Below are 26,469 nucleotides of genomic sequence, written 5' to 3'. Positions count from 1 at the left end.
AATACCTGTCAAAATTCAGAATGTTATATTGCAAATAAATCATCCCTTAAAGAGTTGTTTGTTTGAGATTACAGAGTATTTACAATAACTGCACCTCCACTTGATACTAGCTATATAAGCAGGGCGCAAAATCTGCACTCACCACAAGCCATTGGCTGATGATAATTTGACTCCTGGCAAGAAATGGTGTTCCACGTATAGAATTTAGGTGGCGAGTAACTAGTGATGCCTGGCTAGTAGCATACAACAGGACACAATGCATTATTACACTTACAGAAAAAAGTTTTTTTCTAACTTCTGACTTTGTCCACGAAGCTTGACTAGTTTGGGTTAGCAACTGATTTAAAGGATAGTTCCGGAACTTTTTTTTTATTGTTCCTATGGTTCGGCCATGTGTTTTTAAGCATAAATCGGTAGATCGTAGAAAACTTTCCTATGGACCTTACCCGACTTTTCGTCCATTAACGCACTCGAAAACATCCGCCATTTTATGATAATCCTATCATTTCCCCCCATCGCCCTGGCTCACCTGCTTTTGCGGCACTAAATCAAATCCCCCGCCCCTGAGCCTGACATCAGCAGACGCGTACCGCCCATTTCCCGTTTCGTGTCAACAATCGCTGCGCCTCAGCTAATGAAGTGTCGCCATGGAAATGGCAGGACGCCTCTTTCCTCAATAAGTATAAACAGACCGTTTCACAACACACAGCAGCAGATTTTCGAATCCATTCCTCTCTCTGTGTTACTTTGAGTATTCTGTGACTCGTTTCTGTGCTCTGGTCAGCTACCTTCGTTGATTGTAGCCCGTGTGAACAGATACCAGTACCACCGCTATAAATTATTTTACTTTACCACATAATGGCTACAATAATGCCGTATATGTACGAGCCCGAGTACACCGAGGAAGAACTACTGGAAAGGCAAGCACGCGAAAACGATGGGGATTCGGACGGCAGTTGGGAGGACCAGTCAACGGATGAAGAGCCTGGACCATGTCGCATGGACGGCGTCTCCACCTGGTGCACGTGCAATCGGTGCGAGCTAATGCCAACTGAGGAGGAGAACTGCTGCTGCCGAGAAAACTCGGGATGCCTGGCCTACATTTCGGAAGGCGAGCCAAGTCCGCAATGCATCACCGAGCTGCCAGAGTTCAGGGAAGCCTGCCTCTCACGGACCCTGTTGAGGATGATGATGGTGCTTATGCACGAACTTCGCGGCACTGTTCGTCCGCGTAATCCGAGTAACGAGTAAGTATACTCTGGTTGTGATGTCAGTGATGCCACTACTATGTCATGGTCGTCTCCCACATATAAAATTACATCTACATATCATTCGAATGCATGTAAATTGGTTCCATATTGTGCATTTTCTAGATAGAATTTTTTTCAAAGCAGAATGACATTTTTTACCTGAATCGACAGTGATAAGAAAGTTTTGTCATTTTAATACAGTTTGCATCTTTCATTTTCACAGGTGGTACAGGCTGGTGGCCTATCGTTGCTTCACTTGGTGGCTTCACGGGAGGCTCGGACACCGCGTTCGGAGAGTAATACCTGCCTGTGCGGTACTTGCCATTAGACAACATTTCCCCAGCGACAGTGGACAATACCGCGGATTTTCCCTGGATGTGCTGCAACCGCAAATTTACAATGTGTAATGTTTATTATTTATGTTCAATTGAAATTAAGATCCAAAATAAAACCCAATATATATTTTAACAATGGTTGTTTTGATTTGTTCAAGCGTTGGCAATAAAAGGAAGGCCGTTGTATTTTATTGATACAAAACATGGTTATAGGTAAATATGGTTGATCATAATAAATCATCCTTTTGGGCACCGGGTACAGAGATGACCACCTCTGGCCCGTGCCGCCTTGCCACCACAGGCCAGCCTGCTGCTGACTAACTGCCTAGGCATCCAGGGTCTTCAGGGTGAACTGCACCCATATATTCTCCTGGGAGGGTGAGGTATTTATAAACTCACCCCCCTGCCTTCCATGTACTAGATCCTGCAGCCAGCCTCTTACATGCAGTTAGATGGCCTCTCCTTGGTGAGGCCCTGTGGCAAACGAGTCTTGTCTGCACGACCACCGCCCCAATCCACCCCCGCCCTATCAAAGGCAGTTCGCACAGGGGTACTTGTGCTGGCAACTGGAGCAGTCAGGGAGCGATAAAGGCCAAGAGGTGCCAAAGACCATGTACACTTCAAAGTGGTCTATAGAGCATGGGTTGTTGTTCCCATGTCTACCTCCAGACCCCGTGTCTCCTGCCAAGCATCCCCCCCTCACGCTGGACGGCCCCCTGCAATCCACATAATGCCACGACATATACACGTCATTCATTCACAAACACACCCCTGTTTCGAATTCTTTATAACCCACTTCATATTTCTAATGAGCACTTCTTTGCGCTTTGCTAGTCAACCCGTGAAGGTGCTGGTTATCTGCTCTTCGTCTCTGTGAACTTCCGTGACCACTTCGAGGAAACTCGTCAGTTTGCAACCTGTGAACTGCTCCCTGTTCTACGACAAGAAACTACTCTGATCCCTGCATCTAACTGTTTGTTCGTCAAGGTAAGGCCATGTACCATAATCATTTTGCGTCCAATTTCTTTTCGTTCAAGACAGTACATGCAAGGAACTAGTCACATGTTCTGAGTTTACATTGGTATTCATAGAGAATTGTTGATCTTTACTTTTCAGAACTTTCCACAATGCCTGCCTGTTCCATTGGCGGTTGCCCTTCGAAGACCCATAATAAATCTGAAGGTACTATAATGCATGTTTTCCCTAAGACAATAGATCAGATAAGAGAATGGGTCCGATATTGCGGATATCCACCGTCTGAGCTTGAAAGTAGAGTCCTAGAGGTCTTTGCGGACAAGAGGGGTGATCGATACCGCATCTGCAGCAGGCACTTTACCTCTGACATGTACTCCACATCATTGCTAATAAAGAAGAACACACCGCGAGCGAGGCGAAAATTGCTCTCAACCGCTATTCCCACTCTATTCGTCCACATCCCTCCACTGGTGAGTCAAGTTTACGTATTTATCTCTTGGCCTTGCGGTAGTGTGTAGCATTAGCTAACAATAATTTCCCATTTATGTATCCACTCAATATGAAGGCGGAAGATTCTCCATCCGTGTCGTTATTGCAGTCATCAGCCACTTCAAGCGCCTATCGGGTAATCTTACTTGGCTATTCTGCCACTGACTTGTTTTAGGCATGTAAATCAATAGTTTTAATTTATCGTGCAATTATGTTACCTAATGGTACACCCTTGTACTCGTCCTCTAGTCTTTGTTTTCAGTTATAATTATTGTTATCCAAAATAATGCAAGTACTGTCTTTCAGGGAGATGCTGAGGAGTCCAACGTATTGACGACTACCGTTGATGTCACTCAGATGCTCGAGGGACGTTTCAGGACAGTTCCGTCGCCCTCCTATGTGTCTTCTTTTTTCAATTTTGTGTTCATTACTAATGAAAGTCCTATGTTTCAGGGAGTCGATGGAGCATTAGTCCAAGAAGAAGGGGGAGCATGCAGTTACGGGTCGGCGCAACAGCTTGCAGAAGTGTGCACCGCAGTTACATCGTCCCTTGATGTTCTTATGCATTTCGAGGTATGGATACTGACAGTTCGATCAAGCGAAATCATATGACGTGATTACATCCGCTATACTTCCTTCTTTATTAACGCAAGTACTATGTTTCAGGGAGATGACGGAACTTCTTCTACAAGAACATCACCCCTAGTAGTTGATGCAGATCTCTGGGTGGTGACACTTCCAACGATCAAGCAAATCGAATCATATTTACATATCCATTATTTATTTTAGACAACTGATCATTTGTGCAGGTCTATTTAGATGAGCCGTTCACGCCTGCACAAAGTTTCTGTTCTTTTTATCAAAATAGAAAACCATACTAATGCAATTACTGTGTTTCAGGGAGTCACTGAAGCATCATCTTCAATAATATCATCAATGGAAGTCTAGGAGGAGCCCGAGGTATGGATCTTGACAGTTCCATCTAACTAGATCAACAATGCGTGAATAATTGTCGTTTGAATGTTCTACACAAAGCGTTCATTCGTGTTTTGCTATGGAGATGTACGTGGGTATTGGTCCCCAAGTACATTTTGTGTTTTCAATATTATTATACATACTAATGAAAGTTCTATGTTTCAGGGAGTCGATGGAGCGTTAGTGCGTGATGGATGTGCTTATCATGAAAATGTAGTCGTTGCAGCGCAAGAGGAAGTGGAGACATGCACACACGAGTCGGAGCAACAGCGTCCTGATGTTGAAGTTCGAGGCAAGAAAGTTTCAAAGAAAAGAAAGCAAAAGAAGGTTAGTGTCCTGGTCACTATATTATGTTGTTTTTCACTGTTAATAGTTCAATACTGTAAGTTGTGTTTAAACTGAACATCCCTTTTCCAATCTGTCCTCTAGTTGCGAGTGGGTGTACGAACTAGATCTACACAGACAGTGAAGCGAACGAGAGATGTTGCTTGTCAAACCTTTTGGCAGGGACTTGAGACTGGAGATGCATCGTGCCAATGGGAAGAATATGAAGTGATTGACAACGGAGCTATACCACCACCAGCCATTGATAGTGAATGTCCTCCTGGTAGTTCGGATGCAGTTGGAGATAAATTCACAGAATCCACACCCGCAAAAACTAAGACCGCGAGAAAGTTGAAGAAATTGTCCTATTCACCCATTGCCGGAGAAGGAACAGATGTTGCAATGGAAGAGAATGAAGTGGACTACAATGAAACACCTTCAATATCACTGAACATAGCGGAAGACGATATCAGAGATTCTACCTTTCATGTGAGTGACATGTCCTCAACGTTACAGGCCGAACCAGCTGGGATGCAGAGTGACAGTATAAGGAAAGAGGCCAAATTCATTGAATTCGATAGTTGTTTGATTGATATTATTATTCGGTTGAAATGTGGGCATTCGGTAGGTGGGGAAGTATGTGGGGAGCCATTGATTAATGTGACTCGTGCAATTCGAGGCACTAACCTTAAAATACATGCCACCTGTACAAAATATCATCCTTTCTCATGGTCTGCACAACCCACGCTGGGACAACTGCCAGCAGGCAATCTACTTTGTGCAGCGGCTGCACTTTTTAGTGGTTCAAGTTTTAAAAAATTAGAGTCTTTCTTTCAGTTTGTGGGAATCCGTTTCATTGCGAAAACTCAGTTCTACAAATACCAAACCGATTATCTATTTCCAGCCATTAGCGAAGCTTGGAGAATGGAAAAAATGTCTATTGATAGTACATTCGCGGGCAAACGGTTCAGGCTAGCCGGTGATGGACAGTGCGACAGCCCAGGATTTTCAGCCAAGTACTGCACCTACCACTTTCAGGACATGGAAAGTAAGAAAATTGTGAGTTCGGTGGTTGTGCAGGTGTCACAAAGTACATCCTCAGTGGCCATGGAGAAAGTTGGCTTTGTAGCATCATTGCAAGAACTACAATCGCGGGGAATGGTGATCGACCTGATAGCCACGGACAGACACGTTTCAATTGCCAAGACAATGAGAGAAGAGTACAAAAATATAAATCACCAATTTGACGTTTGGCATCTTGCAAAAACAATCAATAAAAAATTGTCGGCTGCAGGTAAAAAAAAAGATATGCAAGGTATTTCACAGTGGTCCAAGTCAATCAGCAACCATCTTTGGTGGAGCTCAAAAACATGTGGAGGGTCGTTGGAAATTCTACTGGAAAAATGGCGGTCAGTAATGCTACACTGTACAAACCATGCACAGCTGGAACACGAACCAACATTTCCACAATTGTGAACATGGCCATTTGTCCACAGAGGAGGCACGGAAGAAGAAGTGGTTGATTCCTTCATCACCCACTCACAAAGCCATTGAAAAGATTGTATTTGATAAAACTATAACAAAAGCTTTGAGGGGACTCACGGAATTCTGCCACACAGGAGATTTGGAGGTGTTCCACAATATGTGCCTAAAGTACAGGCCAAAACGATTGCATTTTGGCATGGAGGGCATGATAAATCGGACTCTTTTAGCGGTCTTGGCACATAACCATAATGTCGGCCGTCAACAAAGTAGGACGACCGGAACTTTAGGGACGCTTCGCTACAATAAGGCCTTCACTAAAAGAAGTAAACAATGGGTGATCAAACCAGTGTTTGAGGATATGCAATATGAGTTTATTGAGAGACTTATTGTTGACGTCCTAGATAGGCACATAAATGGAGTTGTGAACGAACCTGTGCAGGTGACAACTGCATTGCCACCCAACATTGCCTCTGTTCCATGTCCACCTAAAGAAGAGCTCATTGAGAAATACACATCACGGTTTAAATGATTGTAATTTGATTGTCTGTTCTCTCGAGTCTCCTCATGTCGCAGGCCCATTGAATATGTTTATATATCCAACCTTGTTCATTTGCGCATTAAATTAAACCAAACAGTAATATAAATGATTTTTCCAAAAATATAGAATGTCTCCGTATTTATGGTTCTGTGGGGCAGCAAAGCACGCAGACAAAATGCAAAGATGGAGTGTAAATTTCAAGTCCTGTAAGACGGCCTTACACTGAATGTAGCTAACTAGGAATGTGTGTTCGTTCAAAGTGAAGGTCAGCTGCTTTGATTTTTTCTCGGGTGCCAGAATGGCCCACGACTCAGTATAAGGTTCTATTGTTATTTGACCTTGACAGGCCGGGACCACGTAAGAAACGATAATGAATATAATTTCAGAAACGAAAGCCATTTCATGTTCGTTCATTAGAAGAAATAAAACGTCGGCATAGAAGGAGTGGTATTTCGGGGCTGCCCTACGCACAGACACAATGGAAAATGCAAATATAATGTAAGTAACTCTTTAGATGAGTTTATACCGCAATTTAATTACTATACAGTAGCTTTAAAGACGGGTTAAGTTGTACTTGTTCATTCTATGTGGCATATTGTTTTGTACCGCGCACTATCTTGGGGAGAACCGTCTCCTTTTACGGAAGCACCTCCAAACCTTCCTCTTTGCTTCTGCTTTCTCTCTCCCTCTCCCCTGCTACAACTTGTCCACTGTCTGCGACCTCGGTCCTGGGCCCTTCCACTCTCCACCTGCACTCCCTGTCAACCCCTGCACTGGGGGACTGTCTCAGTATCCTACAGCCCCCCTTGACGTATAAAACCCAGTTGCACTGTCCTAGCTATGAAATAATTTCCAGACCTAATATATAAAATGAATAATTTTAATAAAGATCTGATGGTGAGACTAATTTCCTTTTTTTATGTTTTTCAAATAGATACATCGTCCATTATTGTCTGTGTCACGAGTACCAGACACCGGCGGATGGCTTCTATAATCGCCAGTTGCTTCTCCGCGTGAACAACGTTAGCACCCTGACCATTTTGTGGGACGATCGCCAAGTACAAGTATGCCCTTACGCGGTACTAACGGCTAGATGCAACATACAGACCGTTGTGGTGCGCTAGTGCCTCGTTGTTGGAATAGCCATGCGATTATCAGTGCGACCGAAGAGCTTATTTTATCGTAAACCAACACCCTGTCTACTGCACACGAACATCGCTTGCCTCAAGACGAAATATTTTGGATCGAGAGCAAATAAAAAATCATTTATCTAAGACCCTGTGTACAGCAAAGGAACATTGTGTGCCTCGAAACGAACTTTTCGGAACGTGAGCAAATAAAAATGCAAATCGCTGAATATTCTCAAAACATTTGATGTCAAATAAATGTACTTTGCCAAATGTACAATCTTGCCGTTTGCTTTTAAACCACTGTTTCATATTCCGAATTGTGGCGCTGTATTGTGAGATGATCTAAGACCCTGTGTACAGCAAAGGAACATCGTGTGCCTCGAAACGAACTTTTTGGAACGTGAGCAAATAAAAATGCTAATCGCTGAATATTCTCAAAACATTTGATGTCAAATAAATGTACTTTACCAAATTTACAATCTTGCGGTTTAATTTAAAAGTACAGTTTCATATTCCCAATTGTGGCGCGCTGTGTTGTTTGAGCTCATCTGTGTTGATTTCCTGGTTCTCTGTGGAGTCGCGTAGAAGACGCCTGGGCGCATTTGCCTACGCAGCTCAGTCACGTCACGGATAGAGGCGGGGAATATGAATGTTTTGATCAAGTCTGTTTCAGGGGCGGGGGATTTGATTTAGTGCCGCAAAAGCAGGTGAGCCAGGGCGATGCGGCAAGTGAGAGGATTATCATAAAATGGCGGATGTTTTCGAGTGCGTTAACGGACGAAAAGTCGGGTAAGGTCCATAGGAAAGTTTTCTACGATCTACCGATTTATGCTTAAAAACACATGGCCGAACCATAGGAACAATAAAAAAAAAGTCCCGGAACTATCCTTTAAACTCCTGTGCCAAATCTGTTGACGCTTACTGGGCATGTGGAAAGCTGCATTTTACATTGGAGATCCCCCCCGCCACCATGTATTCAAATACATTCTTAAAATTACCTGCGATTCTTCAAATCCCCAAAATGTATATATAGATCATAAAATAACTGTACCTGCGGAGTACCAAATAGGTCTACTATTAGTTGGTGCATGCAAGCCACCACCAGGATTACTGACAACAAACTAAGAATAAGCAAACATACGTACAATCCATTCAGCATCTAAGTGGGCACAAACAGGGACACAACATGTACAGACAACACACAGGGAAGGAATATTCATACGCCAAGAGTCCACAAACATTACATTCAGTACGCACAGTGTATACATACGCATATTACACTTAAGCACATACAATGCACACAAAATAAATACATGCAGCAACAACTGGGAACGGGAAGAGAAGCTCCGAATATGCAGGTACATTCATACTTTTGCAATACACACAAGACAATTATTAAAAGTCTTTGCAAATTTCACCACATCACTCTGACCCTCATCTAACTGCACTGGCTCCTGCTGCAAGCCCGTAACATCTTCAAATCCTGTTGCATCATCTACAAGGATGTTGCACTGAAGTTCCCAAGCTACGTCAATGAGTAACTAAGCATCTCCGGAGGCCCGCAATCCACCAGGAGACTCAGACCTTCCAGGATTTTGCAGCATGAAATGACAAATTGTGCGGCATGAAATGGCAAATTTTGCGGCACAAACCTTTATTTATTGCAGCATTTTTGCGGGACATTTTGTATTAACTGGAGGGTGTAAGATTGCCACATTGCAGGAAATAGGTAGAGTGCAAGGCTAGAAGAGAGCCAGGGTATCATTATTATGTGTCTTTTGTATTAATTTAATAGGAAGAGTCCCAGATGTCTCTGGCTTGGCAGAACAGTGTTTGATTTGGCTACATTTCTGGTTTAATGTTCATGCCTATTTAATAGTATTAACTAAATTGATCATTATCAATTGTAATCCTGAAAATATTCCCCTTCTATGTTCTCCAATCCCCCAAACACCCACAAACATCTCACCAACTCTCCATCATAACTTACATTCCTTAACCTCTCACTCTGTCATACAAATACTCACGTGCTATGTCACACTGTCAAGTCACAATCTGCACTGCCCAGCCTCTGCCACACTCCAAATCATACTCCCAACTCACACCTTACACTCTACAATTCCTCCCTCAATATACAGTCCTTCATTCTTTTGTGCTGCTTCTGCATCTTGCATCTTTTCTCCCATTCTATCACATTCTTCCCTCATCCTTTTTCCCAATCTGCAGCTCACTGCCTCTTTCTGGCCAACCGCTTCCTCTACTTTCTGTACCTCTGCTCGCTCTCAGATTTCTGGCCCACCGCATCACTGCTTCCTCTGCTCTCTTGTACAGCACTTCCTCCTCTGACCCACTGCTCTTCCTCTGCTTTCTTGCCCATCACTTCACATCTCACCCATCACTCTCCCTCTCTCTCATAGTGTAACCATTTTTATTATTTTTTTTTAAATGTAGATTTTGTCCCAGTTCCTCAAATGAGGGGGCATTTAAAAAAAGAACGGAGGATATGCTATTTTTAGACAACCCATTTTTGGAAATGAGCAGGTCACCTTATTCTCAAAGGTGACCGGCGCATTTCCACAGGCTTGAGCTGTAGCGCAAATTGTGCCTGGCAGCTGCCTTGAATGGTGTTCTGGGTTGTTTGACCGAAGTGTAATTATTTGCGGCGGAATTGACCGTAGTCAATTTTGCTGCAAATTGATTTGCACTTCAGCCAAACAACCCAAAATGTACCTTTCACCACCACCCGACCCCCTCCCCTACTTAACCGCTTGGTCGCTGCAGCTTCCCCTGCAACCCTGCGGTGCCAGATCCGTCCCTCTAACGCGGGTCGGATCCGTCCCTCTAACGCGGGTCGGATCCGACTCTGCAGGGTCCTTTTTTCGTTATTTTCCTTTTTTTTCTGTCCCCGCCTCCAATTTTGAGGAAAAAGGGGAAAACACTTCTGCAACCACCCTAGACCAAAAATACTAAACAAGGGGAGCGGGTGACACCCCCGCAACACATGTTCAGTATTTATAAAAATCGATCGAATAGTACTGCACGTAATTGGTCAAATTGTAACATTCGATAGATTTTTGTCATCAAAATGGGGAGTACTTTGAATAGAATCGCTCTCCCGACAGTGTTCTGCAAGCTCCCAGCGCCTTTCACAGGGACAGGCACTCGAGGTGCCTGCCGCTGTAAAATGTGACCCAAAAAATGCATTTTTATCCTGTTTGAGGAACAGAAATGCAAGCGACTCAGCAGCGGTTCATACCTTAAAAGAAATGCATGACAGGGTCAGGAAAGACCCTGTCATGCAGTGGCAGCCCCACATCCCGTGCGCGTAGGGTTGCCTACAATTTCTGCACATTTAAAAGTGCATCTTGCTTGGAAATGAGGGATGTGCTTTTAAATTGACAGAAACGCCACTTTATTTGATCAAGGAGGTGAAAAAGGCCATCAGAATGGGCGCGCATATAAAATGTGCCCATTCATGTGTCCCTTGTGGATTGGGCTGCAATTTTTGGGGCGCAAGTGATTTCATTTCTTGTGTAAATAAAAACAAAAAAAAAAAGTTGAGCACCTGGCACCCTGAGGATTCTTTTTTTCAAAACAGTAATTTTTGCAGATTACTTAAAAAAAAAAAAATTTTTTTTTTTTAAAAGATGCTGTTTTTGCACAAAACGGCCATTTTTGCGGCATTTTGCGCAAAACGGCCGTTTTCGCGGCATTTTGCGGGATCGCAAAATCGCAATAAGCTGGAGGGTCTGACTGGAGTAAGGTAATGTGCAGACTAGAACTGACAGTGCAGGAAGGTAAGAACCAGAAGACAGGCCTGCTCAGTCTACTCTCCAAGATCCCTGGACCTCCTCCCCGTCCACATCAGACATGCCCCATTGCTTCAACAGTTCAAGAAAGATTCCTATTCAAGGAATGGCTCCTCCAAACTACTAGGTCCACACACCCTGCGCTCCCCACTCTACCTGGGATTCAGTGATCTGCTCCCTACCGCCTCCCTCCCCTGGTTTCTTGTAGATCCCTTGCACTCCTCAGTTAGCTCCCGCGACCTTCTTCTTTGCTTCCCTCGCTGTGTTCTTCCGCAATGATTGTAAAGCGCTCACCAAAGCTAGGTTTGCGCACAATAAATATCCTAATAAGGAACTATGCAGTCAAATTCAATATTCACTCATGAAATACGTCATGAAGTACATTAGCACAATGCGGTATACACGTCCAATGTAAGGAACCATGGCGAATATGCTCGCAATAAGCACTCTATCAAGATCAGTGAAACACAAAAATGTGGACATTTGAACTTGTCCATCACTGCACATCTGGGGGCAAAAACAATTTCAAAGCTACTAGCCATCACTCGCCACCTCAATTCTATACATACAGGCAGAACATCATTTCTGACTCGCCAGGTGTCAAGTATGACTGCAAATTTTGCACCACATATTCAATTCCCTAGAGCACTGCTTCACGACACTTGCAAGTATAAGGTAATTCCCATCCATGGTAGTATTGAAGTAAATCCTGTAAAAGGCACCATGGATGTGGCACTCCCTGAATGGTTAAACATTCTGGGAATGCCAACGCCACCGTGCCTTGGTTAACCATTCTGGGGGGTACCACTGTGCCTTGGATAATCATTCTGGGGGGTGCCACTATGCCTTGGATAACCATTCTGGGAGTGCCACGGCCACCGTGCCTTAGTTGACCAAGTACAGACGCAATACTTTTAAAAAAAAATGTCTTTACTGTAGTTTGGACATGGAAACCCTCGGAAAACCCCAACTAAACAAAAATAACGTTTCTACCTTTTGACTGCATTTTACCAAATGAATACAACAGTTCTCAACTTCCTTCTTTCAATAATATTTTCCCGTTTGAAAGGAACACAAATCATACTAAACCCGTGCAAACATTCAAGCTCTTATGGAAGAGATAACAGCTTAAAACATATTGAGAATCACATGGTAAACTAATCACAAACAGATCAGTCTCAAATCAACCAAGTCAAACTGAATTTTATTCGGCTTTCACCATTAACAAATCTAAAAAATGCACAAAACCTCAACAACAAAACAATTATCTACAAATGGTACACTCCTTAAATATGAATTATACAACTAAAATAGTGAAAACTGTGTTCCATATCTTTTAAAAGCCTCGTTCACATAATCAAGCATCTGCTATAAAATTTATGACATTAAAATGTATAAAAATGGAGCACTTCTACAGTATATTGCGAATTATAACAGAAAAATGATTCCTAAGCCACCGTCTCCTGAGGCCCAGCAACATTTGGACATATCAGCAGAAAATGCAATATACATCCTCTTGCTTGAGCCACAAGCGCATATCCTAGTATTTCAGAGCGAACCAATACAGCAGCCCTTTAGAGAAAGAACGTTCTTTCTGATCATTAATTAACGTGTTCCTCCTATATTCAGGGGAACTCAGTTTAAATAGTTAATTTACCAAAAAGGGGCCATTTGGCGCGAATCTAGAAAACGTGTTTAGAAAACTCAATGCCATTGGTGTGCTCTAAAATGCTGGCTCCGTTACTCAGGTCGCTCTCGTTTCACCCATCATTGTGGACCTGGGTGGAGTCATAGCCTCTGTGTTTCAACAGTGCTACTCTTTTGATACCATGGATATTTAACAAGTGGTAAAAGAGCCGGTCTTTCACTTACTGCATTGATGATATCAGATTATCCAGACCAAAATGATTTTATTTTTGATTTTTAAGGAATTCTAAAATGTTTTGTTCCTACTAGAACCTTCATGTTACTACTTTATCCCAACTGAAGCTGCAGTGTCTCACCCAGCGTACTAGGTGCTAAACCAAGAACCTTCCTCAGGAACGCATTGTGAATGTCGCACAATTGGAGGAGAGACCCCATATTTCACAACCACCATTTCATACACTGGTCTAGTCTACTGCCACACAATTTATATAATCAGACCAGCCCACAACCTTTTTCCACTATGCAGAGGAGCCCAACTACAGAAGTTAGAAAACAGAATACCCATATAGGTATGCGTTGAGACCACTCATGGCTTGATGGATCCTTCCCAAATTCCACTATTTTGTTTTTTGTCAAATTAAGCTCATGGCCATGACCCCCAAAATAACTAGCCGCATACTTCAGGCTATGTCCCAGGCCCTTTGCGGTAGGGTCCACCAGGATTGTATCATCTGCATATAATGGTGCTGGATATTTTGTGCCCTTTAATGCAGGTGGGACAATTCTACTCAATTGAGGCGGTAGATTCAAATCTGACAAAAAAGATCGAGACAGCAACCCTGCCCAACACCCTTATTCGTATAAACTTGGCAAAGGGGTTCTCTCTAGTACGAACCAAACCCATGGTCTCAGACTAAACATTTTCAGCTGTAGTAAGCCCATCCAGGACCCTCTACTTGTGCAATTTGGATCAAAAAAGAACGTAAAATTACCACAATATTTCTCTTTCATTCTCCATAGTCCGTTCATCCAGTCTTATGAACAGGCAGGGTCAAGAAGGGAAACTGGGCAATAACAATGGGGGTACCCAGGTATAATCACACATTTATCAAGAGACAAGACAGACCTGTAAATCAAGGATTTAAACCATTAACAAGCCCACATATGACATGGATATCGAAATAAGGAACGGAGCAGCTGGAATTAACAGCAGCTCCTAGAAATTAGGCATTCGTTTCTGAGCATGAGACGCCAATACATAGCAAGTCACAAAGCAAACTTCCAAATTACATGAACAATATCACTTTGTGTCCACTACACGTGACCCATTATGTTTTAAACAAGTTCTACTTGCCCTAATGTTTTTTTTTTTTTTTTAAACACACATTACCACGCACAGATAGTCATTAGGCGCCTTTACTGAGACATCAACAGATGCCTCGGGTGGAAGCTTACTGGCTTGGCCCTCCACTAGCATTCTCAGCCTCCTCATTCAAGCATACAATATGCAGAGCAGCGAAGCTACCTACACACTGCAAAGCATTCCTACGGGACATCAGAGCACTACAGATAGACAACCAACTTACATAGCTGAGCCCCGGCCAATGCACCGAAAGCAAACAAGCCTTCTTTCTGGACACAAATGCTGCTACACTGAGACAACACATAGAAATAGAGCTTCGCGCAGAGCTTGGGGCAATTCCAGTCTGCGTTCATAAGCACACAACAAAGTTAAGTTGCGCTTTCCCCCACTCCCCACTAACCCAACCATCCTGCCTTTCAGATCCGCCAGAACTTTGGAGACAATGCAATTTGCATTGTATAAATTAGAGCGACATACCATGTTTTAGGTCCTGACACGTAACATTTATAAGCGGGAGACAATATAGTTGAGGTATGCCAGACTGTGGAAGCGCTTGAGCGCTTTTCACATTAAAAGATACTAGTTGCTGCACCTGTGTGGAACAAGTAGGCACCTCAAACCTACTATACATCAAGCAAACTCAGTAATTGCTCCACCTATTTGATGCGCTAATAGTACACAAAGTTAAAACACATAAATAATGGAAGAATACATATCACAATTAGTCCAAGATACTATAGACAAAAGCAGCTCAATGGTGACTCTATTGGTTATATGCTTATATTTTATTCAATTCGTGTTCAGTTTCCAGATTAATTTGCCAACACGTGTTTCGACCTCCACAGGTCTTTCTCAAGGCAAGACTCTGCACTCAATGAAAACAAAATCATATGTATACAGTATATTGGTTTATGTTTACCCAGGAATCTATTCCCTTGTTCCTAAATGTTGTGGCATCTTTGTTGATAATTAATGATTACTGTTCCAATTACTGCATTATGCATACATATGATTTTGTTTGTTGCTTGGTCATAATCAAACCCTTTCATGGCTCCTACGAAGAATTCTACATGGCTTTCTCCAAGCCCACGGCCATCTATTTTTAAGTGCCTATTAGTTTACAAACAAACTTTTTGCACAAATGAGAAACCATTTTCTCCCACATTACAAAGTCTGTAAAATGTAAGAAACACATAATATATTCCAAGACAAACATTTCTACATCAATTTCAATAAAAGGTTATGCCAAACGTTTTTATAATCACGCTTCACACAAAGTGCTAGTGCGTTTACTGTTCAAGACCTGCACGAGCCACAGTTTCACTTAATTCTCATTTAGGACCTCTAATTTAATCACATTCTAACACAACGACTTCCTCCCTTGGACTAATGGGCCCAAGACCAACTGCAATTTGCGCCACCTTTGAAGAGCTGCGACCTCCACGGCCTAGTCTGCAAGAAAACTGCGCTCTTTCCCCAACCTATCCCCTGGCCTCACTCTATAGCCGCACCCCTCGTGCCCCCGGCATCCTCCACCTCTCTGAAAAACCTTGGGTGCACTCTGGACACTGATTTATCCCTTCTCCCAACACATCAACTCCGTAACCAGAACCTGTTTCTTACACCTACGCATCCACGGGCTGATCTTCCCATAGGAAGGAACTCTCTGCCACCACACGTCCACAATATAAATCACCTGCATTCATGGCTCTTTCTTTTCTCCTCTTGAAATCCTCTCGCATCCTATGCTGTGATTGACCCGGGCACAGAAGCACTGGCCCAAAGCCAACAACACACCTATCCCTACAAACCACTGTGGATGCCGACAGCATTCGCAGGGCTACACTGTGAAACTCTGCCTTCCTCCCCACCCCCACAGACAATTGTACATCACCTACCTGACACGTCCCTCTGGGCCCCCACCCACTGCCCAGGCTCTCAAATCTAGGGAGACCTCAGCTGGCGAGACCAGCCAATCACTTTGAACCTAGGAAAACGACATTGAAGATGAACTCCATCATAGTTTAAGGTATGAATAACTCGCACCACATCTGTGGACACATGCAACAGACACAGCTCCCCTTCCATGCACTATACAATGTAGCTATTGCTATGGAAATCCGGTCTAGCAGCTCCCATAGCCGTCCAAACGTACACCCTGACAAGCCTCAACACCTGCCATTAGTATACAGCGACAACCTACGAAAAGGTCAGTCTAGCTGACCACACATTGAATCTCCTGCACTAACACTCTATCCTAAACCACCAACAGCACCCGCCGACATGCCCGATCTCTTGGACTGCTTAGTGGAGCCTAGCCATCCCTCCTGAGCCCCAACCCGTCAGAATGCACTTGTGCATCTTAAAGTTAACTCTTAGAATCTCTCATACAAAGACTTCAGTACCCGAGGGCGTTCTAACCACGAAGCGCATTGAGGACATTGGGAAATGGCGCTATATAAATGACAATACAATAAAAAACCTAAGCAGTGCGAGCGTTAAGCACAATTCCTATCCAGAAACAATTTATTGCCAAAAGGCCTGCGAGTTGATCCAGCTAATGTCATCAATAAATGTATTAAACAGACATCTTGGCTGCTGCAGACCTGGACATTCAGTAACATCGTGAATTAAATGTTCCACTAATCCCAATTCTTTACAGTAAGTACACATACTGCTTGGGACTACCACCCCACTTATAATAGAATTGATGTCACCTGTGAATAGCGCATTTACTCTAATTCTCAAAAACTGTGCACGCGTGAGAATTAGGTATAGTGGACAGATGTTTCAGAACAGTACCCAGATTGCGTAAATCCCATTTTAAATAGCTGTATAATTTGCATTTCAGTATACCAACCCTAGTATCTGACCAATCTTTGTTAAAGAATATCCTTTTGTCGCCCCTGGATTCTCAAGGAGTATCGATGTTATCACACCGTCTGCTATAATGATTCCTGCTCTTGTCCTAAATATATGTATTGGACAAACACTCTTGTTTCCCCAATTATGATGCGCTACATCCTCAAATAGGGAGTTCTAGATAGGCACAAGCATTTTCCTATAGAAATGTAGAATGCGCCAATGGAATCATTCTGTGAGATCAGCCCTAATTCATGACGTATGATCGAATTTGGAAGGCTAAGAGTCCATTTCCAAACGTTTCCCTCATTTGGCCCAAGTCAATCTTATCTGCCAAATATGAAATATAAAATGTCAAACCCATTTGGGAGGTGAGGGGGGATTTGGCACTAGGTAGAAATGTAGTAAAGGATGGACAGAAAGGTGACCGTATCTAGGAGTACTTCGTTTCATTTGGAAAATGAAACCCGTCACTTTATCAACCAGTTTTGAGTTAAGGTCCTCCTTCGTTGGGTGAGACGGTAGATGTCGTTGGAGCCCCATCTGTGTATAGTCCAACAATAGGACATTGTCAGCATATTGTTAACCAGCACATTTTTGAAGTACCCATGACCGGAGAAACAAAATAAACTTTGCAACAATTCTAACAATACTTCACCCATATCTAAAGACATACAAGTTGAAAGGGAGGGGGCCAACACACCCTGCCGTAAACTGTTCTTACAGTCAACTTCTTTTGTGGTGTCCCCCTACATGTTCAACCCAACTTTCAATTTAACACCCGTATGACAACAAATTAAGATATTCAGACACTCGCGGAGGCCCCGTTGTTTTAATTTCCACCATAGCTTGATTTACCATTTAGAATTCAATGGAAATATCTATACTCGCAACGTAAAGGGGCCTATCTTGACTCTGGTTTGCAGACTGTGCCAGTGAATGAATTAAAAATCCACTGAGGATAGTGCTATGGACCTGTCTAAAGCAAGTTTGAAATTTAGCAAGGCGACCAGACTGGTTTGTCCATGCATCCAGTTCATTCAGTATGAGTGCCCCAAATAACTTGCTGTCCGCATTCAACAATGCAATTGGTTGATAATTCATTGGGTTCTCCTTTTCCCCTTTCATGCATATCAGAATAATGCAGGAGATTTTCCACGTTTCTCAGGTTTTCCGCTTACGGATTATATCTTGTAACACTATATACAGGATAGTAGCCCATATATCTGTAGCATTTTTTAACACTATGTTACTTAGGCCATTTGGCCCTGGCACTCTTGACATAGAAGCCTTAATAAGTAACCTTATGGTATCAATACCAAATTGTGCTGTCCATGGTTCGTCTCCAATAACCATAGGATCTATACTGTTAGGAGCTTTATAGAGGTCACAAAATAGATTTCTCAAGCAGTGGCTGCCTGGATAGCGGCTGGAGTACTGTCCAGATTCCAGATTAATGACCAAAAATTACAAGAACTCAAAGTAAAATGCTTACTGCTCTCGTTGTGCTAAGGTGTGCCTATGTGGTTTGATCCATTTATTATAGGCTTATCTCTATTTACGCACATTCATGATTTTACTGTCCACTGTATCAATTCAAGAGCTCACCAATTTACGCTTTATTTTTGGTTGCTTTTTCTTACTAGCCACGACAGGGTCCCAAATTGTCTCCTAAACATAAATTCCTGTCTAGTATTAGGCAGTTCACTCAATCGATTTTAATAAAGGAGGTAAATAACTACCTGAAGAGCAGTACACCCATCTTCCCATGAAGTGTGGTATTAGAATGCAGTCAGTGATTAATTGCGTCTACCTTATTTGGGGGCCAAGTAATTACAATTTTCTTATTATTCACACGAAAATTTGTTAGTGTACCAACCGAACAAATGTTAGTCATAGCTCCAAAAGTCGACACTAACATACAGTCGCTTAGGCGAGGGGTCTCAATGTTAACGTTCATTCCATAAATAATTCATCTGATACAAAAAAGGAATTGATACATGAGGAGCGACAGTGTATTTTGGCACTCGAAATCCCCCCTTATATTCCCATTGCGTATGTGTAGGCCCCAAGAACGCATCAATGACTTCCATTTATTAAAATGGAGGGATTTTTGTTCTTTTTTTATCTACTGACTAATTAGTGACAGAGGTAAAATTAAAATCACTGCCTAGGGTTACATCACAATTTTCACCTTCACTCATAAGAGAATTCACAACCTCAATCATTTGTCCCTGGAAAATGTCAAAGAATGGGATTATCAATATAAACAGTAATTTGTAATTTTCTACAACATGATTTTAGGGGCTAAAATGCCATAATATGTATTTGAAACATAAGAGTTCACAGATAGCTGGAAGTTATTGCAGTTATTAATCCTCCCGATTAATCCTATTATTTCGAGTGGCTACCTATCAAACTTCGTAGATCAGTTGTTTCACATCTATGTGGAGAGCACCAAGGCTCACAAGCAATACAGCCATGAGCGAGATGGGCGACTATGCAGCCTGCGTTATGCACTATAGAATAGATTCTTTGCATGTATTGCACAAATAAAAGCATTCCGTGTAGCTAATGATTCAACCACATCACCTGACCCTCATCAAACTGCACCGACTCCTGCTTCACACATGCACCACTCCTTCAAATCCTGCTACATCATCTACAATCCTGTTGCGCTCAAGCCCCAAAGCTATCGTGCTGAGAAGCTCAGTATTTCCATAGATTTACATTCCACCAGAAGCAGGACATGTGCCAACTCAAACTAAGGCTGCGCAGAAAGGAAAGAAGCAGGAGACTGGCGTTCTCCATCTATGCCCCAGGCTCTGGAACCTGCTTCCTGTTAATACCAGACCCACACTCTCAATTCTTAATGTCAGAAAAATAAACGCAAACCCCTCCTCCGAACCCCATTGCCAAGGAATACCCCCCTTGGCTACTAAGGCCACACAACCGCCACTCCCCAACCTAACCTAAGACTTGGCGTTCTGCTCCTACCCGTTTCCCCCCCGGGCTGCTTGAAGAGATCTACCTGGAAAACTGACCACCGTCCCCAGTTAGCTCCCTGCACGCTTGCGATCCGCCTTCCTTGTCGTGAACTCCCCCTAATGCCTCATGAAGCTCTCTGTTGCTTCCAAAAGCTAGGTCTGTGCTCAATGAATAAAACTATAATAAAACTCTTGTCTGATGAGGAATGTGTACATTTTCTTATCCCATAGGTTTGGCAATAGAAATCATAAAGGGATCGACTAGCTTTGTATTGGCTACTGTGCTACCACTTATGATGAAGGTTGATTGTGAAGCAGCAGAGATGGATTCTCGAATACAGGGTTCAACATCGAGGGGAGTTGAGAGCTAATTAGCTCCTGCCCGTTAGCTAGAAAAGCCTGGTTTACTTGACACCAAGAGCTACTTTTAGCTCCCGGCAGCAACTGATACCAAAAATGATGTAGATGTAACTGTGTATTTGGGAAAATGTATAAACAAACATTAGGACTAATCTATAAGCATTTAAAAGCAGAACGGCTAATAAACATAGGATAACAATTATAGGTTTCCATCTAATATGGTGTAAAATGTGCAGCACGCTATGTACTAGCTCCTTGTTTCCCAGTGGTAGCTCCTGGTCACTGGTGAATGCTCGATATCCAGAAGCTTCTTTTAGCTCTTGCTTTGCCAATCTTAATTCGAGCCTAGTCATAGAATTTGCTAAGGGTGTGTAGACCGTCTGGTTAATAGATGTTAAATGTTGTGTTCACAAACAGCTCAGGCTGCCCAGCGACATGGGTACTGAGTATGATGCAAAGTAATGTGGCTATTTTGTAATGTTCATGATGATTGCACCTTAGTGTTGAGCCCAAGACTTAACTTAATAAAAACCAATTTGGATAAAAACCAAGTACTTTGCCACCTCAAATCTACACAAACACGGCACACCACTTTTTACTCGCTAATAGACAATTATCCCTGGTTAAGGAACATTTTACGCCCCGTTTAAAATAATGGTGCGTTCAGCAAGCCAGCCGATCTAACTATTTCGCAATCAGGTGTGGGTACTCTAAATTGTTTGATCCCTCCGTGGCCCCCCCAATTAGAAATGCAGGGCTGCAATTGACATAATGAGGAGGGATGCTTGCGCTATTCAGTGACACCGGCCAACTTGATTTTCTTCAGTGTTTATTGCATAGGCGTGCATAATGGGCATACAGCTTGTTATTATACATGTGGGTGCAGTGATAGAAATTAGAAGATTGGACAAGCTGGAACTAAAAGCAGCTCCTGGATATCTGGAGTTAATCAGCAAACAAGAGTGAATACTGGGCAAATACCATTCAGCAAATCTAACTTTCCACACAAGATGCACATTTCACATTTTGCCCATTATTTATTACCCCTTATATGTTGCATAGGTGTGTCCTAATTCTTAATTATACATTGTGTCAAATGCACAGAGTTAATGTCACAGTCCTATTTGTTCAGCATCAGTTGGTCTGGGGAGCCAAAAGTAGCTCCTAGTAGCCTTTGGTCTCAAGATAAACGGGCTCTTCTACACGACAAGCCTGAGCTAAATAGCTCCCAGATCCTCTCAATTTCGAACCCTGGGGTGTGAGATATCTGCCAGTGAGTGTTTATGTGCGAGAGATGAAGGGCTTATTAAGGAGTATGCAGGAGAGGGGACCAGTGATGATGTGTGTGCGCGTGACGAAAAGGGGGTTGGACAGATTAGTACCAGGGAGTGCTTGTGATGCCCGAGAATGTTAACATGTAAGAAGAGGATCCCCTGGCAGTCACTGATACTCATGTCTGTGTGTGCCTGGAGTTATATGGCATTGTGTATGCGACAGCTGAAGGGATATGAATGTGAGAGGCACATCTGAGAGAGGAATGTTCGGGGAGTATGTATGTGAGAGACGGATAAGGAGCAGCAGGTAGTGTGGACGAGCCTGCATATGTGATGGTGTTTTAAGGCATTGTGTATGTGAAGAAGGGCCCAACTGGACAGTGAGGGAGATCTTGAGAGTGTGCATATGTTTTGTATTGGTGTGTATGTAAGAGCTGAAGACCCCTGGTGGCGGATGCAAGATGTGGCCCTGGGGGATCCTGCACCTGTGAGGGTGTTGGATGCCAGTGTCTGTGTGAGAGTTAACGGGACTGTGGTGGTGCATGTGAGAGTAAGGGATGTGGGCGAATGTACGTGTGAGGGGGTTGCCTGGCAGTGTTTGCATGCGTGACCACTAAGGGGAAACGGTTGGCCACTGGTCGTTTATGTGGTGCTGGGGAAGCCTGTGTATGCGAGGGGGCCTTGAGGAAGTGTGTATGTGCGATAGCTCATGGTCTCCGTGTGTGATGTGCTGGGGTAGCCTGTATGTGTGAAGTTATGGGATCCAAGTGGTGCTGGTGGAGCCTGTGTATGTGCCAGGGTGTTGGCTAACAGTGTGCATTTGCGAGTTTGTGCACTTGAATTGATGGTGCAGGGGGAGCTTGCCTGTGCACCAGGGCGTTGCATGGCAGTGTGCATGCGAGACAGCTGAAGGGCCACAGGTGCAGGATGTGAGAGTGTGGGCCTTGAGTAACAGTACGAGAGGGGCCCCGCCCCCCCCCCCCCCGATTCTTGGCAGTGTGTGAGACAGATGAGGGGCCCCGGGTGGTGGATGTGAGAAGGGGCTTGCTTGACAGCTGTGGGGCCCAGTGTGGCGGGTGCGTGGCAGCTGTGGGCCCCGTGTGGCGGGTGCGTGGCAGCTGTGGGGCCCAGTGTGGCGGGTGCGGGAAGGCCCTTGAGTGGCTGACACGGTGACGGGGTGCGTGCGGCAGCTGCAGGGCCTCCCGGTGGCGGGCGCGGATCTCTCGGGAGTGCCGGCCTGTGGCCGCGGCCTGTCCGCGTGTGGGGGCGGCGGGTCCCGGCATGCGGGGCGGGCGGGGCAGGGTGGCGGCTCGGGGCACCGGGGCCCCTCAGTCGGATGTGGGCCGCGGGTTGAGGAGGGCGGGAGGGCGGCCCCACAGGCGCCCCCGGCTCGGCTCGGCTCACCTGCTGCTGCTGCTGCTCTGGGGCCTGGGGCCGGGCTCCGGTGACTCGGGAGGAAGTGCACGGGATCGGTTCCAGGTCAGGCGAGAGAGGGCGAGCGCACTGGTGGCGGCGGCGGCGGCGAGGCCCGCCCGGGGAGGCCGGCCTTCCCTGCCTCCTGCCCGCCTGCGCCCTCCCACTCTCCTCCCCCTGAGAGCAGCCGCGGCCTCCCTCCTCCGTTACGCCCCATTCCCTGTCACGCCGCCCGCCCGCCCGCCCGCCCGCGGCTCCGGGCCGCTGCTGTGCCGGGGACTCGGATAGGGGCCGCGCCCGGGCCACGCAGGCCCCAGAGACCCAGCCGCCCAGGCAGCACTCGGCCTCCAAGGAACGCGCCGACCCTTCCCGCCCCAGCGCTCCAGCAGGCCCGATCCCGAGAAGGAACGGATGAGCGCACGCAGGCCGGGCCGGGCCCGCTGAGGGGCCGGGCTGGCCTGCACCGGTCCCACCGCCCCCGTGCCTGCCCGGCACTGCTGGCACCCACCAAGTCCCCTCGTTTCCACACACACACACGACCTGCCAAACCTACTGCTGCCAAACATGCTGCTGCCGCCAAACCTGCTGCTGCTAAACATGCTGCTGCCAAACCTGCTGCTGCTAAACATGCTGCTGCCGCCAAACCAACTGCTGCCAAACCTACTGCTGCCAAACCTGCTGCTACCGCCAAACATGCTGCTGCCAAACCTGCTGCTGCTGCTGCCAAACCTGCTGCTGCTGCCGCCAAACATGCTGCTGCTAAACATGCTGCTGCCAAACCTGCTGCTGCTGCCAAACCTGCTCTGCCAAACATGCTGCTGCTTTCCACTTTCTCCCGCCTGAAGGATCCCTCGCCCCAAAGTAGTGCCATGGGGACATTTAATTCTCTGGCTTCCCGTAACAAAATATACCCCATGCCCCCAGGTGATTCACAAGGTTGGCATGCGCATTTTGCATTTGTTTATTATTTGTAAGGCGCATCAAACCCTGAGGTAACAGCCCTTGAAAACTTACAGGGTAATTCATAGAATTTCACACAAAAGTGGCGCACGCGGTTGGCGCACAGTGTACGCATGCGAATGTCTGCGCCAGCCGCGTGCGCCAAAATCGATATCCGCGCACAGCGTATTCATGGATTTTAGCCTCCAAAACAAACCTTGGTGCAGAGTGGCGCTGCGACCCTGCAGCAGCGCCAGTTACGCCCCCAAAAACGCCCTTGCGCAAGGAAAAGCCATCGAAATTCCCAATTCAGCGCAAAGGGCTGTGCTAACCCTGGACCAGTATACAGGGCTGCCAAACAGCAAACGGCAAGCGGGGAACGTGTATTACTGGTGTGCGCGGGAAGTTCCACACGCGATTTCAGCAGGGGACGTGTATTTCTGGGGTGCGGGGAAGTTTAACACGTGATTACAGCAGGGTACGTGTATTACTGGGGTGCGTGGGAAGTTCCACACGTGATGTCAGCAGGGTACGTGTATTTCTGGGGTGCGGGGAAGTTTAACACGCGATTACAGCAGGGTACGTGTATTACAGGGGTGCGCGGGAAGTTCCACACGCGATTTCAGCAGGGTACGTGTATTTCTGGGGCGTGCGGGAAGTTCCACATGCGATTTCTGCAGGGTACGTGTATTTCTGGGGTGCGGGGAAGTTCCACACGCGATAGGCCCTGTGCGAGTGGGGTACGTGTATTTCGGGGGTGCAGGGGAGTCCTACACGTGAATTGGCAGTGGGGGTCCTCCCAGGTGTTCCCTCTATACCCTTCACGGCCCCTGCAGGCAGACCACACCACAGGGGACTACCCTGCACCCCTGGTCATGTCCCGCAGGCAGCCCATCCACCATGGGCATCCCCCCCAGCCAAGCCACATGTCACCTTGCACTAGTGAACACCAACGCATTACCCCCCAGCACCCCCACCCCCCAGCAGTGCAGGGCACCTGCCTACAGGCCCCCACTCATGTCCCCCAGCACCCCCACCCCCCAGCAGTCAGGGGCACCTGCCAGCAGGCCCCCACTCATGTCCCCTTGCACCCCAACCCCCCAGCAGTCAGGGGCACCTGCCTGCAGGCCCCCACTCATGACCCTTTGCACCCCCACCCCCCAGCAGTGCAGGGCACCTGCCAGCAGGCCCCCACTCATGTCCCCTTGCAACCCCACCCCCAGCAGTGCAGGGCACCTGCCAGCAGGCCCCACTCATGTCCCCTTGCACACCCACCCCCCAAGCAGTGCAGGGCACCTGCCAGCAGGCCCCCACACATGTCCCCTTGCACCCCCAGCAGTGCAGGGCACCTGCCAGCAGGCCCCCACTCATGTCCCCTTGCACCCCCACCCCCAGCAGTGCAGGGCACCTGCCAGCAGGCCCCCACTCATATCCCACTCATGTCCCTTTGCACCCCCACCCCCCAGCACTGAGGGGCACCTGCCAGCAGGCCCCCACACATGTCCCCTTGCACACCCACCCGCCAGCAGTGCGGGGCACCTGCCAGCAAGCCCCCACACATGTCCCCTACCACCCCAACCCCCCAGCAGTGCGGAGTACCTGCCAGCAGGCCACGACACATGTCCCCCAGCCAACTCGTCATCACAATCTAGATCCCTGGCCCTTATGGCCAGCCTACACATGCCAAAGACCCACCCAAGTATTGCGTCCACCCACATAGAAATGCCAATTACATGATACAACCCCAATGGCAAGTATGTAAATAAACACATGTCCGTCACACACACACAATGGGTGCAAGTGAATGTCAAAACCCAAATCATGACATGCATGAAACCAATGAGATGATACCACAAATGGAAGTATAAAAAAATATATATGAGATAACATGAACGTAAATCAAATTAAACACACAACAATGGGAATAACAAAAGAAATGGTCCATGTCCGATAAATTATGAAAATCAAGAAAACATAAGCAAAAGAAATCCAAAAAGAAACGTTGTCCAAAGTCACAGTTCAAAAACCATTGCTCCATGGTGAACACAAAATAAAATTTAAAAAGATGAATCCAATCTAGAACTATGTACAATTGAAGAATCCAGGGTCCATGAGCCCAACTTAAGAAATGAAACCTACCAAAAACTACTACCTAATAAAAAAACTATATACGAAAATGTGGTCCATTGTCCAAGCGGTCCAAAATAAAGAAAAAACGAAAGGAAACCTAATACTAACTAACTATTTACAAGGGCAGCGGGCAAGTCCAACGGCTCACATGTTGATGTCCCGGGCCAGGGCATCATCGAACTCC

General features: G+C 45.6%; 1 protein-coding gene across 6 annotated transcripts in view; it reads right to left on the bottom strand.

Moving 5' to 3' along the window:
- LOC138516963 (uncharacterized) overlaps positions 1–23,790 on the bottom strand; it is a 530,457-nt gene extending 506,667 nt beyond the window's left edge. For 3 of the 6 annotated variants that reach the window (XM_069632439.1, XM_069632438.1, XM_069632442.1), the window contains exon 1: positions 23,208–23,395. The gene's annotated coding sequence lies outside the window, so the exon portion shown is untranslated. Of the gene's footprint in view, positions 1–20,213; positions 20,235–23,207; positions 23,397–23,769 lie in introns of those variants that run through there. The other 3 variants (XM_069632440.1, XM_069632443.1, XM_069632441.1) reach the window with 3 other exon arrangements.
- Positions 23,791–26,469: the final 2,679 nt, after the last annotated feature.

This window comes from Ambystoma mexicanum, chromosome 6q, assembly GCF_040938575.1.
Source record: "Ambystoma mexicanum isolate Mex_15411 chromosome 6q, UKY_AmexF1_1, whole genome shotgun sequence".
NCBI classification, from domain to species: Eukaryota; Metazoa; Chordata; class Amphibia; order Caudata; family Ambystomatidae; genus Ambystoma; species Ambystoma mexicanum.
The sequence above is the reverse complement of the archived record's forward strand: the minus strand, read 5'-3'. Positions and strand labels throughout refer to the sequence as shown.